Raw genomic sequence first — 15,274 nt, 5'->3', positions numbered from 1 at the left:
TATCCAACAGTCCATGTTGGAAGACGCTGTGCATGGTGACGGGATGGTTTGGAAAAGATTCCCAGCTTGTTTTTGAGAGGGCAGGGAGAGGGAAAAGTGCAAAGCCAAAGTGCAATTCTGACATAGTGCAAAATAACCTGTGTGACAGGGGACATGCAGGTTGCAATATGTAATGACAATACTACATGGTAATAACCTGAGTCTGAGTTGCACCAGGCAGAGCTTTGAGCCCATGTCAGGGGCTGGGCTGTAAAAGCAGCTGTGATTGCATGCAGGAGGCCACAGTCTGTTGTGCTTCTATCTGGAGCTGGCTAAAACCTTCCCTAAAAATAAGTTCCTGCCCATGAGTCACCAATTATGAGTCTGAAAAGAAAGTAGCTTAGTAACCTTCAACCCTAAGTATGTTTGGAACCTTTCCCCGGATATATTTTGGGGAGAGGGCCCCTGTCCCAGCCAGGCACAGGTATCTGCAGGCTTGGCAACACTGTGGGCTGGGGGCTAGCTGGGGTGCTTGCATCAGTGGTGGCTGACAGGTTTCTAGGCACTCTTCTCCCCACTGGTAAGTTCTTTTGTGGGATTGTTGCTTTGAGTATGAGCTGAATGCCAAGCCAGCAAAGGCTGGAGTTTGGCTGTGAGGGGCAGTGACTTCCCCCTCACGGTTACCACCTGGGTACCGTTGACACTGTGCATCACTGTCCCTCTGCAATGGTTATAGTAATAGGGGTTTGGAGGGAAAATCTTGGCAATAGGTATGTACTTTCTCCCTTCTGCCTCCTCTTAAGGATGCTGACTGAAACCCTGGTTTTGCTGAGAATTGAGGTGTTTCTTTTCTTAGAAAACTGAAGCTCTTAAAGAAATTTTCCTCTGTTGCTCTACGTCATACTTTGACTTTTTGGCAGAGGATTTAAGAGTGGGACTCCATTCAGGACACTGGGTTGATTGAACTGCTAAGTGCAAATAGTATATGCTCTTAATTTGTTCCGTTTGTGAAGGACAGTGGAAGGGTTGAGTGTCTTGGTGGTCTCTCAGGGGTGTGGGGTGTGATGTGTTCCACAGAGGTGTTAGCAGGACTGGTGACTGGATAGGGGAGGTTTAGCCCCGGGAGTAACTACACCATTTTCTGGGGAAAAAGTTAGTACAAAAAATATTTAGCCTGAGCCTCAGAGTTTTTGAAAGAAGACTGGCTGTTTCTTTATGAAAATGAGTGTTTAAGAACAAACAAAGCGTCAACACCCTTCTCTTCTGATAAATAGAAATATTTGCAGCAGTGTTTTTAAGACTCCCAGCTTGTATAGTTACTCTGACAAAAGAGGCAGTGGGGCAGACTTCCTTGGAATCAACAGTGTCCACCTTCTCAGCATGGTGGAAACCAAACACCCTTCATAGAGCTCTCCACTGGCTCACAGCTCAGCAGAAATGACACTTCTGCACAAGGCTTTCCAAAGCATCCTAAAGGAGACCAGATCTGGGGTGGGACAGGCTTTGGCTCATCCAGATTACAGGTATTACTTAAAAAATAGTTTGTGGTGCTTTTTTGTTGGTGGAGGTTGTTTTCTTTTTTGGTGTGTGAGACACGTTCAGGTCCTTTCTATCAAAGCTAGTTGTGCATTTATGAAATTAATGTATTCAGAGACTATTTGTTCAGGTTGGGTACCATGATGCACTGATGGGAAAACAAATGTATTTAAGGACTAGATAGATACATGACTGATTTGTAAGAATGCAATTCTGTTCCTTAAATTTTTTGTAAGGATCTTCTATTCCCCTTCATATGCAAAGCAACACCAACACTGGAATTCACATAAAAGGAAATATCCAGCAGCATAATCCTTTCACCTCCACAGCCTTATTTACCATTCTTAATAATAGTAGTTAAATATCTGCGGTTCAGTTTTGCAGTTTGCCACATGTTAAGCATACAATTTCCTGTTATATTTTAGTAGGCAAAAATAGGACTGACATTTTTCACACAACTTGGGTTTTATTTGTTAATATCTATAAAAAAACTACATTTTCTAACAGAAAGTTTCAGAATTTCCCCCAAACCGCACAGTGCTGAGGAAAGGGACCAACATTCCTCTTGCTCACCCTGACACCTTCAACACTGTGAATAAAGTTCTGCTGATTGCAGAGTGCTCACTTCTATCTTGGGCAATTAGCAAGAAGCAGGACACACCCTTGCCTCACCCAGTTAACCTCAGACAGCACCTCAGAAATGACCACGACTACTTTTATCTCAGGAGATCTGCCTTGACTGTCCCACCTTGCAGAAACATGTTTGCCTTAGGACTTCCAAGGTCACTATTTCAGATTTTGAAAGAGGATGTGGGAAGCATGGCCATGTTTATGTCTGCTAGACCCTGAGAAAGGATGGGTTTGAACTTCCAAAAGTCCAGATGCTGTTTCTGAGATCTGGGAGAGGAAGAAATGAAGTCAGAGACAGACAGCAGCCCCTGTAGGAGTCCCTTGCAAAGAAAAGTGGGACAGGACAGAGAATGGAGGGAAGAGGTACAATTGAAGCTGTTTCTCATCCTATTCACAGCATGGCCCTTCTGCTTGCGCTTGGTCTGAGGTTTGGTGTTGCAAGGAAAAATTCCAGACGCATTACTCATTTATGTTAGTCTGTTGACCTGATACTATAAGCTGGGAAAACAGACTTGAAACAAAGAAGCCAGACATGAGTGAACAGAATGGTAATGACTTTACAGTAAATTGTATCGTTTTGAAGAGGTTAATAATATGCTTATATTTTACTGAATGTATTAAAACTCTTAGTTAAATATTGTATGTTACTGGAAGGGAAATAAAATTTTATTTAAGTGGGAGCATTTTAATTTTACCACATTTCCTTTGATTTCCTTGAGGTCTCCAAAACTGATTTTACAGGATTTTCAAAGTGGGTAGTGTATTTATAGTTTTGCTAGGGTTGCTGCTGAAAACAAAGCTAGCAAGGCTTTGTGATTAACATAGTTAAGAGCCAAGCCCTGCCAAAACTTACACATGTGTAATTGAAAGTCTGTAAAGTATTCTCCATGCATTAATTCAAACTACTCGCATGAGTAAAGTTAAGAGCTTAATTGCATGCAGGTATTGTTTCCTCAAAATTAAGTAATTTGGTTTCTGAGGCTGTGAAGACCTGGTGTTATACAGCTCCCATGACCCCTGAAATAAGAAAGCATTGTAAAGGCTCCATAAAATGACATCTTTTGTTAAAATACTACTGAGATGAATGTTCCCCTCCCTACCCTGACAGATAAAATCTGGATGTTACATCATTTCATCTGAAAGGCCTGCAGGTTTATATACATTTCTGTGCAGAGCCATATGAAATGAAAACTAATGAGGTTCAAACGGTTTCTGAATATTTCAGAAAAAGTTTCATTTCAGTTTCCCATCTGGAAACTGCCGGAATTGAGGGGGGAAGGGCTCCTTATTTTTTCCACAAGATCCTCTTGATCTTTTGTTACTGTGAGTTTGCCCTCAAGAACTCACACAGGATCTGTTCCCAGTTTTCCCACCCGCCTTTCAGCACAGACCCCTGGGAACTTTCCTACCTGCTTTCCCCATGGTCGGTGACATTGGCACAGGTTAGTTCCGGGCATCACTCATCTCGTGGACTGGACTGAGTTGGAGCAATAGCCATTTTGGCACCAGATGATGGGCAGCTGTGGGCAGTGCCTGCTTTGCTGTGGGTGGTCTACTAGGGCCCTTTGTCTTCCCACCTCAGGCCCCAAGGACCATTGCTGGGGACATTGCCCCCCTATCCTCCTTGTTATTTGGGCTCATACCCTTTGTAAAACCTCAGTCCTGGGTCCCTTACAGTTGTTTGACCTGAGACTACATTTACCTCTTTCCAGTGGTGATTTTCACCTGTAAGTGGTTGCAAGTCAGTTAGAGAGAACTTCCGTTCCTGAATGGTATTCTCACCCACTCTTTCTCGTGCATCCTCTCCTGATGAAAAGTGTTTTCTTGGACACCTCATCAGGCCAATGTCTGTCCCCTGCTTACAGGACCAGGAGTTCTCTGTTGACAGGGCTCTCCTATTTCAGACTGAATTAATTACTGTCTTTAACATCTGCTGGCTCCCTGGAGCAGTTAACTTTTAATCTCTCCCTATGCATTTTGTGAGATGGCTGGTTTTGTGGCACAACTCTGGCTCTTGGGAGCCTTTTTTCTTTTAGCTGTGACAACCAGGTCTCTCAAAGCATTTAAATGGAGGGTGCTTGTGATCTGCTTCTGACAGCTCCCTCCAGCTTCGGCCAGTTGTATATTTTAAAGGATGATGACTGATTTTTGGGTAGCCAGTTTTGATTCCAAATGTGAGCTATCTTAAAGTTGTTCTAAATTTTGTAATTCAGTGGCAGTTCACCCTCCAGAGATCCCAGTGTTATCCCAGGCCAGGAAAAGCTGTCTCAAGTCTTGAGGAAAACACAATGTTTTTTCCTTATCACTGCAGCTCTTCCCACTGTGTAGAGGCTTCCACGCATATGGAGCATGCCAAGGCTGAATGAGGCAGGACGAGGTGTGGAGAAGAATGATATGCAGGGGGAGTCCACCAGAGAGGAGATGCAGAATCTTTCCCAGCCTGCCTGTGATAGAGGGAAGAGCTCTGCTGTGCTTTCTGTCTTTCTCTGCCAAAGAGGGAAAAGAAGAAGGAAAAAAAAGCCACTGCTGAAAAATGCATCTTCTTGCAGGTACTCGTTAACTCATTTAAATGTCACTTAGCAGACACACAGACACAACCCTGCTGTTTAAAACACTCTATCTGCTGATAATCACTGCAGGGGGAGTGAAGGCAGATGTAATGAGACTGTGGGATCAATAATTACTCTTAAGAGTGCATTTCTGTCTGGTTTTGAACACCAATGAATACAGAGAAATGCCCAAGTGGAAGAGCTGTAGTTTAGCTGCCCACTTAGGCAGTGCTTGCGCTGTAGAGAGCCAGGGTGTCAGCTGCTGTGTGAGATGGGGTCAGGGTGCACGTGGCAGTGGCTATAAGTAGGGCAAGTTACTCACCCTCCCAAAACACAGTCTCTTTCCTCCTTGGGGGCAGAAGGAGCAGAATCCAGGCTATGTGGCTCTGGGCAATTCAAACTTTTCCCTGAAGCTGCAAAATTCAGTTTTCTGAGCGACCCATCATCTTCATAACTTCAGCTCCAGTCAAGAATCATCCTCTTGAAGTTGATGTATCTGTGATAGTGTGATGGTTGTGACAGCACTCACAGGCCACCAACCTCCTCCTTCCAGTCCTGCTCTGTAGAAGTGAGCATGGCTTACCTGTTCTCTGCAAATATGTGCCCCAGGTGTAGTCTGACATCTGCTCCCTCCTACCATGAAAGGTTACCTCTTTCTGTTCTGACAAATTTGAGTTGTTTAAATCATCTACATTTATGATGTATGGCTGCTGCATTTGATATATCTCTTAGTTTCTTGTTGCTCACAGATTGCTGTCAAATTCACATATTCCACCAATAAATGACACAGAATAAAGAATGTCACTGATAAACAGGCTGAACAACTTTCATCCCACCACCAGTGGTAGGGGAGCTGATCTGATGCCATTTACTGGGCTGCTGCAACACCTAATGATTTGTTGCTTCCTGAATATCAATCAGGTTTATATTTGCCTTTATTGTACTAATAACTAGACAACAGTTCCTTGCTTTCTGCATGCCACTTTTGAGTCAGATTTTGTTAAAACTTGACAAATGTCTGCTTTTCCACCAGAGAAGTCTTCAGTTCTTCTATCTGTGCACAGCAACTAAGCTGAAAAAGAGCAATCATTGAAGTAATGGATCCTAAACTCGGAGTTGGTATTTGCTATGCAAGTAAAAATTGCAAACAAGAACTGTAGGTGACTCACTCACATACTTTGTAATGTGTTTCCAGAGGTTCAGCAGCCAGAAGAGTACTGTAGATGGTTCAATATATGACTGCAAAGGAAAATAAAGTAAGTAGCAGGAGAGCCAAGGAGGGGTTCAAAGTAAGATGCTGGTAGAATTATAGCAGAAATGAAACCCAAGCACTCTCTGAAGAGTTGAGTAACATGTGTGGTAGAACTTTTGACGTACCTGACAATACTTTTAAAAGCAAAATCCTGTTTGTTTCATGCTGAACACAAACATTGTGTCAGAATGCAGTATTTAAGGCAACACAAGATGTGCTGGTGAGTGGCCACTGGCCAGCTCTCCTCCTGGCTGGCCCCAGCGCTGGGGGTAAGGAGCTGGTGGCTGGCAGGGTGCTGTCTCCCTTGTATCTGGCTGTATCCTTGCAGAGTGATGGAGTCACAAGTACTGCATCCCAGCACCAGGTCAGCTGCAAGTTGGGACCGTGCAGCACATCTGAGTAGTGATTTTGCTTCTCCGTTTCTCAAGCAAAAACTCTCTGCAGCTCCTGAGAGAAAGGTTTGCTGTCCTTTTTCTCATCTGGTTTCCTCATGGGTTACCATTGCCACCTTTTTTTGTACCTGCGTCTCTCCTTTGGTCTGGATTGCATTTAGCCCCGTGGTGCTGGATGGCTCCCTGCCCTTTGCAGCAGACCTGTTAGTGGTGTGTCTCTGGTTTGGGTGCTGTGCCACTGCAGAACAGAGATCACTTTTCTCATGAAGCATCACACAATAGATCTGTTTTCTAGCCACTGTATCAGCAGCAGAGCCCTGTCTATGGTTTCAGAGGCTGGAGTATTACAGTGCAATCATGTTTGAGTGCACAATTGCTTTATCTTGTGGTAACAAATCAGGATGGAAAACAGAACCCAAATGATCAAGTAACAAATAACAAAAAATGAGAAATCAGGTTCCAATACACATTTGGTTCTACTAACTTAAGGGGCAGCAGTATTAAGGCATCTATTCTCACTGCTGCTATTTTTTTTTTTCCCCAGTGAAAGGTGAAAAGTCAGACCACTGGTACTGTCAGAAATAGGTGTTAGTCACTGGGGAGAGATAAGGAGAGGAAAAACCCAAACAGCTGAGTTGTGGACTGTTAGTTGTGTATTGTTTGTATCTGTTCTGAGAAGAGATGGCTGCAGAGAGCAGTGAGGCAGGAGGCAGCCCTGCCCTCACCCTGAGGCTGTCAGGAGTGACAAATACACACCATCAACAGATGGATAACTGGATAACAGTAGTATTTTCCAGTGAGGTTATTTTGTGCAAGTACAGATGGTTGTACTGACAGAGTATTTTTCTAGTTATTTCATTACCAATGCAAACTATATTCTCTAGAAGTTCTTGCTCTGAAATCTTGCCCCCAAGAATCAATCTTCACGTAGTGCAGAAAAAACTCCAGAGTAAGGCATGACACTCCCTCTCGGCAACCTCTGCTTGCTGGTACTGCAGGCAGAAGCAGGGGTTTTTGGCAGCAGATCAGCATTACTGCTCCCAGCACCTGATCCCAGGTGCTTAGCCCTGGGCAGCACCTCACAAATACTCCCCACAGGGTTGTACAAAAATGTTTGAAGGTCAAGGTTAGACCCATGTAGGGAGCTATGAGCACCAGTGAGTTCTGCTTTATTTGCTCTCAATAGCATCATTTGAGGAGGTGTCTGCTGTTTCTGCAAGAAATTACATCTTTAGGCATGAAGATCTGGTTTTCTGCAAGGTAGGCAAATATCTCAAGTAGGGATCTGTACTGGGTCCAGTGCTGTTTAACATCTTTGCAAGCAACATGGACAGTGGCATTGAGTTTACTCTTCAGCAAGTTTGTGGCTGATACCAAGCTGTGTGGTGTGGTGGACTCACTTGAGGAAAGGGATCTATCCAGAAGGATCTTGACAGGCTTGAGATGTGGGCCAATGCCAACTGCATGAGGTTCAACAAGTCAAAGTGCGAAGTCCTGCATCTGGGTTGGGCCAGTCCTAGGCACAAATCCAGGCTGGGTGCAAAGTGGGTTGAGAGCAGCTCTGAAGGAAGAGTCTTGGGTGTGTTGATTGAGAAGCTCACCATGAGTTGGAAGTGTGCTCTTGCAGCCCAGAAGGCAAATCGTATCCTGGGCTGCATTAAGAGGAGTGTGGCCAGCAGGTCAAGAGAGGCGATTCTGCCCCTTTACTGTGCTCTGGTGAGACCCCACCTTGAATACTGCATCCAGTATCTGGTATCTCCATCATAAGAGGGACACAATGCTGTTGGAGTGAGTCCAGAGGAGGGCCACAAGGATGATCCAAGGGCTGGAACACCTTACGATGAGGATGGGCTGAGGGAGCTGGGGTTGTTCAGCTTAGAGAAGACCCTGGGGGAACTTGAAGCTGCTTTCCGGTACCTGAAGGGATCCTCCAGGAAGGCTGGAGAGGGACTTTGCAAAAGGGTGTCTAACTATAGTATGAGGGAGAATGGTTTGAAGCTGAGGGAGAGCAGGTTTAGAATGGATCTTAGAAATAACTTCTTTGATACGAGGGTGGTAGATTCTGGAACAGGTTTCTCATGGAGGTTGTGGATACCTCCTCCCTGGGGATGTTCAAGGCTAGGTTGGATGAGGCTTTAAGCAGCTAAGTCTAGTTGAGAGGCATCCCTGCTCAGGCAAGGGATTGGAGTAGATGGTCTCTAAAGTCCCTCCCTTTATTTCTAGGCACATGGCATTAATGAGGCAAAAATGTCTTCCTGATGTATGAAAGCACTCTTTCTCTTAAATGATATGCAATGTACTGATATGAAATGATATCATGAAAGACAACAAATAACAGCAAATAACATTTCAGATTGGTCCTCTGTGCAGCTCAGTATGAGTGGGAATTAAGTGCACTGGAATATACTTAAAGGATGATGCTAATATTTTCTGATGGTACTTTTATATTTGTCCTTAGTGACTTGTCTATTTGACTAAGCCATGCCTAGTGGACCTGTGAGCCAGGCCCTTTGGTAGACGCCCCCCAATGTTCTTCCTCAAAGTGAGCACATGAGGAGACTCCCAGGGACTCCCTGACACCACATTTTCTCAGAAAACAGACTCCAACAGCATAACTTTCTGAAGCAGAAAAAATCTCAGGTTAAAATAAAAGGCTTTTTATCGTGTCCTTGGAGGGCAGGTCCTTCCCCTAGTCTTGTTACTGAGTCTACTGTGTTACAGTCTCCAGCCCACTCCCCCTGTGTCCCCAGGCAAGTTACCCTCTCTCCATTGCCACCAAAGCTGGCTCCAGGGTACTCCCCACTCCTATTGGTAGGCATGCCAAGCCCTGCTGGGCATTGCAGTCATCTCTGCTCCCTCTCCAAACTGAGGGTACCCTGAGATCTTAAAGAAGGGATAACTCTACTCTCCTTCCAGGAGGCTCTGTCAAACCCAAAAGGCAACAGCAAGAATAAAACAAATCAGCAGCTCCCCTCCCTGCCTCTGCAGCAGGCCAGGGCACACTCTACACATGCATGCAGCAGAGATCAAACACATAGACCAGAGCTGTGTGGAAACTGGTTGTGTGGAAATCTCTTTTTCAGAATTAGTGTTTGATACATTTTTAGAGCTGAATTTTGAGCCTTCACAGAGTCAGGGCATGGGAAAGTGATGGAAGCAACGATGACACTTTAGTATTGCCATAGGCAGTTGTTTGCTTTAGTGCGTTGGTTATTTGTAGTGAGAGAGTGTGGCATTTAATTGGGAGTGACTACAAACTGGTGTCCATCTAGTGTAGAAACTCGAAACTGCTTAGTAATATCCAACTGCACAAGCTTGCTTCTCTGCAAGTTTATTAACATTTGTTAACAGAAACATGAGGAAGTACACTGCAGAAGGCAGCAAGAGAGCTCTCGATCTGCTGGTGTTGGCTGGAGTGCCTAGACAGCAAAATCACATTGCTATTTTTTCTCTAAATAATTGAAACGGGAAAAACCCTGACATCTTTGTCTGTAAAGACAGTGTTTATACTAAGGAAAGTTTACACAGCTTGTAGAGAATTAATTTGTAGGAAATGAAACCTCTGTATCTTCTTCATCTTTTATATGTGGTCACTACCTCATTCCAAATCACACCACCACTTGAGTTAGGGCTTTAGGATTATCAGCAAGATTTCAGAAAGAAATGCTTTTAATCTTAAATGAGAAAAATGAGCAGAAAGGAGAGATGTAAAATCTCACTTTAAAGCCTTCTCAGAGGAGCTAGGCTCAGTTAATACCCAAACCTAAATCTGAATGATTCTGGGAGTATGCAATAGGTCCGGTTTGCCCTACTCTTCATGCTGTGGGACATAGTTTATGTTGGTGCTACCAGGGACAGCTGGGAGTCTATTTTGCATTTGCTTTGCATTGGCCTTACTCTGGCAGAAGGCAAGATTACCAGCAAGAGTTGGGTGAGGGCTGCCATGGGCCTCAACTGCCAGTGACACTGCTGCTGAGCTTGGTACACAAATGCTGTAGGATTGTTGGGCAGGAATGGGAAGGCAAGGCCAATTTGTTGTCCCAAGAACCAGGACAGCTGTCAGAGTCACAGGGAAGCAACATCAAAATGATAGTCTACGGGCTCTGACTCCTGCTTCCCGTCAGGCAGAGGAGGGTCAGGAAGAAGGCAAAGCTTATGCTGTTGGGGGTCACTTTAAGAATGTAAAAAAGGCAGACTACTGAATGAACTTTTTATATCCTCTGATCTTCTGCCTCTGCACATCCTGATCCTGTGGGCAGTAGGAATGACAAAAGCCTGAACTGTACTTGTATATTTTTAGCCCAGGCTGCAGTAAGAGGTGCTGGACATTATATGGGAGAGCATGTTTCCATGAGACTTAAAAAACACTTGTTCATATCCTTATTCACAAGACTTGGGTAGAGTCAGCTGCCATCTGAGCCTCTGACATTGGTGTTCATCCATCAGTTAGCTAAAACAGGTATGCTTGTGCTCTTGAAAGGTACTTGTCATAAATGAACACAGTGTCTAAACAAAGACTGAATCAAGGGCACTTGAAATCTGCAACCAGGGAAGATGTTTCAGAGAACCTGAAATCCTTCTCAAGACAGAGGGGGAGTGAATGAGTCCAAAGGTTTAGGTTTCAGCACAGCCTGGGGAAGCTGCCGAGTTGCACAATGCTGTGAGGCCTCAGCTCCCCACACTGCTGGGATTTGAGACTTCAGGGATGGCCAACTCACCAACAGCGTTTAGTTCTTCTGTGATGCTATGTGAAAGCTCCTGTTGGTAAAAATGTTCTTCGCACCTGGAAGTAAAACCCTGATTGGCTTCATCGAATAAACAGGAAGGAAGCAAAAGCCTCACTGTAGTTTTTCGGTACATGTCCCTTGCCTTCTCCAGGGAGTTCAACTGCTCCCTTGGACTCCGATGGCCTCTGCAGCTCTTGTGGCCTTCCTTGTTTAGCCTGGCATAGCTTGAAGTTTTCCACTGAACTGTCACCAGGCATTCATGGTAACATTCACCCTCCCTTCAACACATCCTCAAGTTGTGGCTGTCTTTTAAAAACCAAAACAATAGTAACAATAAATAAATAGTGCAATCCAAGACTCCTGTGAGAGAGAAGGATGCAGCCTCAGTTATAATTAAAGGTCAAAACATATAAAGGAAATAATGGGGGAGGGTGGGCTGGGACACAACAGGGTTTGGCTGTGACTGGGGGCTTCTATGTGCTAGCCATATTGTCAGCAGGTGGCTGGTGGCTTCTAGTCCAAGTTGTCCAACTCTTGTTGCCTGGCTTCTAGGTGGTGGGGTCTCTTACACCAAAGAGAATTCCATATTGCGCTGGTCCAGCAGGACACTCCAAAACTGCAGGCAGGCCCACATGGAGACTTGCTCTCCTGTGGACTGTGCTAGATGTCTGCCATGGGTTCCATCCAGCGCATCTAATTGAGTACTAAATTTACTGCATTTTTTAAAGAGGAAAAGAAAGAGATTTATTTTCAAGCTGGATCATGATGTCTTTATTTATTTAATAAAGACCAGTACCTGGAGGGAAGGACCTCTACCACACAAAATCAATATCAATTACAATGCTGTAAAAGACTAGGCCATGCATACACATGGCAGCAATGACCAGACTGAATCCCTTTTGTGCACTGAGTACTTAGGTCTTTTATAGTGTCTGAGGCTGTAGTGGTAGTTGAGCTATTACAGGAACAATTGATGAGGCTAGCTGACGTCAATACTTGAAAAGAACTTCACCTGTTTTAAAAGCAAAAATAAAAAATGGATGTCCGTTAAAAAATATAATTTAAGGTAATCAGAATGCCATATAATAAGAGCTCTGTTGCACATAATTGGTGCTTCTCTCTCATTTAGCATCTGAGTTTGTCTGTATTCAATTTCCTCACATGGTTTGGTTATTGCTTTTGGTTATTACTATCTACATCTAATGATGAGTAAACTTCTATTCTTTTTTTTCCCTTCTCATTCCTTTGAAAATGGCCTCATGTCATTTTTTCATTTAGGGGGAAAATGCACATGTGTCTGTCTGGGCAGAGTCCTAGATAAGTTTTGCAGTCACACATGACTGCTTTATTTGGAATTCAGGCAGGTTGTCTGGTTGGATTTGGTCAGCAGTTGTGTCTGAGAAGAAGGAAGGATGCAGGATTTCACCTCAGAGGTAAAGCTCTTGTGCCACACCAGCAGTTTGGTGTTTCAGGGTTGGTGGTTTTCAAGGTCAGGTTGCAATTCAGCAGTTTAGGCTGACTGTCAGAAGCCCCATCCTGGCTAAGCAGTGTCGTTTAGTATTTCACTGGATCTCTTGAATTACTCTGCTAAACTCAGTGCAGTGTTTGGGACCTAAAAGTTACCATTTAACATTGCAGTGAAGGATTTAAACTCTAAAAATTCACAGAAGCAAGAGTTGAAATAAAGGTTATAAAGGTTTCAAATTAATAGATAAAGACCCTTTCAAGGCCTAAAGAAAAGTAACTTTTGCCCACATCCCCATCAATGGCAGATCTCCCCTTGCTGCCCACCCCAAGGTGGTGTTAGATCTTGTATGGTTGCTGGTGGGTGCCCTAGCTGCCTCTTTGATGCCTGTCCCTGGGTGGTGGGCACTGTCCACGCTATTGGAACTGTGAGGACGTCCAGCCATTTCCTAAGGGAAATGCCTAGCTTAAGGCAAGGGAGTGGTAATGTGAATGTGCCCCTCTATGTCCAGCTCCTCGTACCTGCCTGGGCGTCAGGTGGGAGTTTCGGAGGCACCCAGGCTCCTTTTCCCCTTGTTGGTGCTCACAGCCTCTTCTGCTTCTCTAGCAAGGCAGGCTAAGCTCTCTGTTGCCCTGCAGTGGTCAGCAGGAGAGGCTTTCTTCTCCAGTTTCCCTTTACCAGAGCACTTTCCCTCCCAGCAACTCCGTGCTGGCATTAGCTGCTGGTGTTAACTGGATTTCACCCTGCCACGGTGATCTGTTACTTGGGTCTCTGTCCAGGGTATATTGATTTGAAAAAGAGGATCATCGAGTTTAACAGCTTTCCTTTCCTGTGTCAGCTGCTCTAATTTCTCCTGTCATCTCTGGGGATTTTTGCTCAATACTGAGGCAAAACTGAAGAAAAGGCAAGAATGTCCCTCATTTAAAATGAGCTCTGTTCAAGGCATGTTCCCCCTCCCTAAGCAACAGCTGAATACTCTCCTTGGATGTATAGAGAGGGCCAGCTGAAATGTGTATATCCAAATACCATATTTTTCTGAATGTTTATTCTTATGAGATTTCTGATGAGATTACTAGATGACCTCTTAAAGCCCTTTCCCACCCAATTATTTATGGTTCTGAGTTGCCTTAAGTTCTCATAATGGCTCCTTTATGACTCCTTACATAGTTTACTCGCTATTGAAGTTAAATGAATTGGTTAGTAAATTCCTGGATGCCCCTTTTTATAACTCGGTTGAGTGCTGTATTTTGTGGCTCTGAAATCCTCTGGCACCTCATCTGTTCTCCATGAACTTTCAAAAATCACTGCTCAAGGTATCACACTTCCTTCTCTCGGCTCTGTTAGCAATCTTGGATGCTTGTCATTCAGTCCTGTGGGTTTATAAATGCTTTCTCAGGAATTCTTTTCATCTTCCCTTTGATTTACTCTTGGTTAGATCAAATCATCAGTAGAAGCCAAGCCTCAAATTTCTCTTCCCCTCCTCTCTTTGATTAGAAAAAGGCAACAGTAATTGGTGAAGAGACTTTAGTTTCCCAACACAGGAGAAATGTTCTTGGTTAGGGCAGTCAGACGAGACCTAGAAAGACCTGATGTCATTATTGGAAGAATATTAATAAAAACCCCATAATACATGTAATGATCCACTGATTTTAAAAATCCTGAATCCCCTTCATGAGAACACTAATAATGACATAAATCTGATCAAATCTTTAGTGAACTGGGCTTAGTAAAGAGCACATAGGCAAAAACTCCCTTCGAAGTGTGAACGATCTTAAGTAATCTAGAGAAAAAGGTAATAAAATAAATAATCATTCAGTTTAGTTTTACGTGGCTTTCATATACCACAACCTAACCTGTAGATGAATGGTAATTCACCATCATATAAAGGTACATTTAAGCAGATGAGAAACGAGTTTAACAGTAATTAAAAAAAAAAAATAAAACCAGTAGTTCTGGTTGTTAGGGCACTGCTGTTGAGGGAATCTCATAGTAGTAAGGCATATGGATCAGTCATATTTCTGACTCTGTGCTTGTCTCAAAATGCTCTGGCCTGCATCACAGGCTGTTCAGTCAGCTCTGTTCAAAATCCTGCATGTTTGCAGTCAGAAAAAGTTCCATATGATCCACAGAATAAAGGCACTGAGGTCCTGATTCTATGTACACGCATATGCTTACACCCATGAATTAGAGTGGGAACATTCATGTGCAGAAAGCTTAGCATATGTGTTAAACTTTGTAGGACTGACATGCCCAGTCCTGTACAGATCCTTGATGGAGCTTGTTTTCCTGCCAAGTGTTTATCCTGAGCTCCAAATGGGCCAGTCCTCCCTCACAGGAGGGTGTGAGCTTCCCCCACAGCAAGATCTGCCTGCTGAGAGATTTCCCGCAGCAGCTCCAAAAATATGTCCTTTGGAGAATACTTTTTCCCACCTTCTGCAAATTTCAACCCATGTAATATTCCAACTTCTTTCTTAATGTTGCATCCCTCCTTTGTAGGAGACAACAATGCTGCTTGCCTTTTCTCTTTCAGGCTTGCTCTATTTTCAGTATAGTTGATCTCTGCCTACAGCTGTAAGATGCAGCAGAGTTTAGTGTCACCTCTCTGTGTTTGCAGACCTCAAATTTTGCCCGGAAAGTGGCAGGAGCAGAGAAGGATTTTTGTAGGAATAAGCAGTACTTAGCTAACCAAATATTATTTGAGCTCCTGAACTTCAATAGTTGCAAGTGACAAGAACTAGATTAGT

The sequence above is a fragment of the Indicator indicator genome, chromosome 7 (assembly GCF_027791375.1).
Source record: "Indicator indicator isolate 239-I01 chromosome 7, UM_Iind_1.1, whole genome shotgun sequence".
Lineage (NCBI taxonomy): Eukaryota > Metazoa > Chordata > Aves > Piciformes > Indicatoridae > Indicator > Indicator indicator.
The sequence above is the reverse complement of the archived record's forward strand: the minus strand, read 5'-3'. Positions refer to the sequence as shown.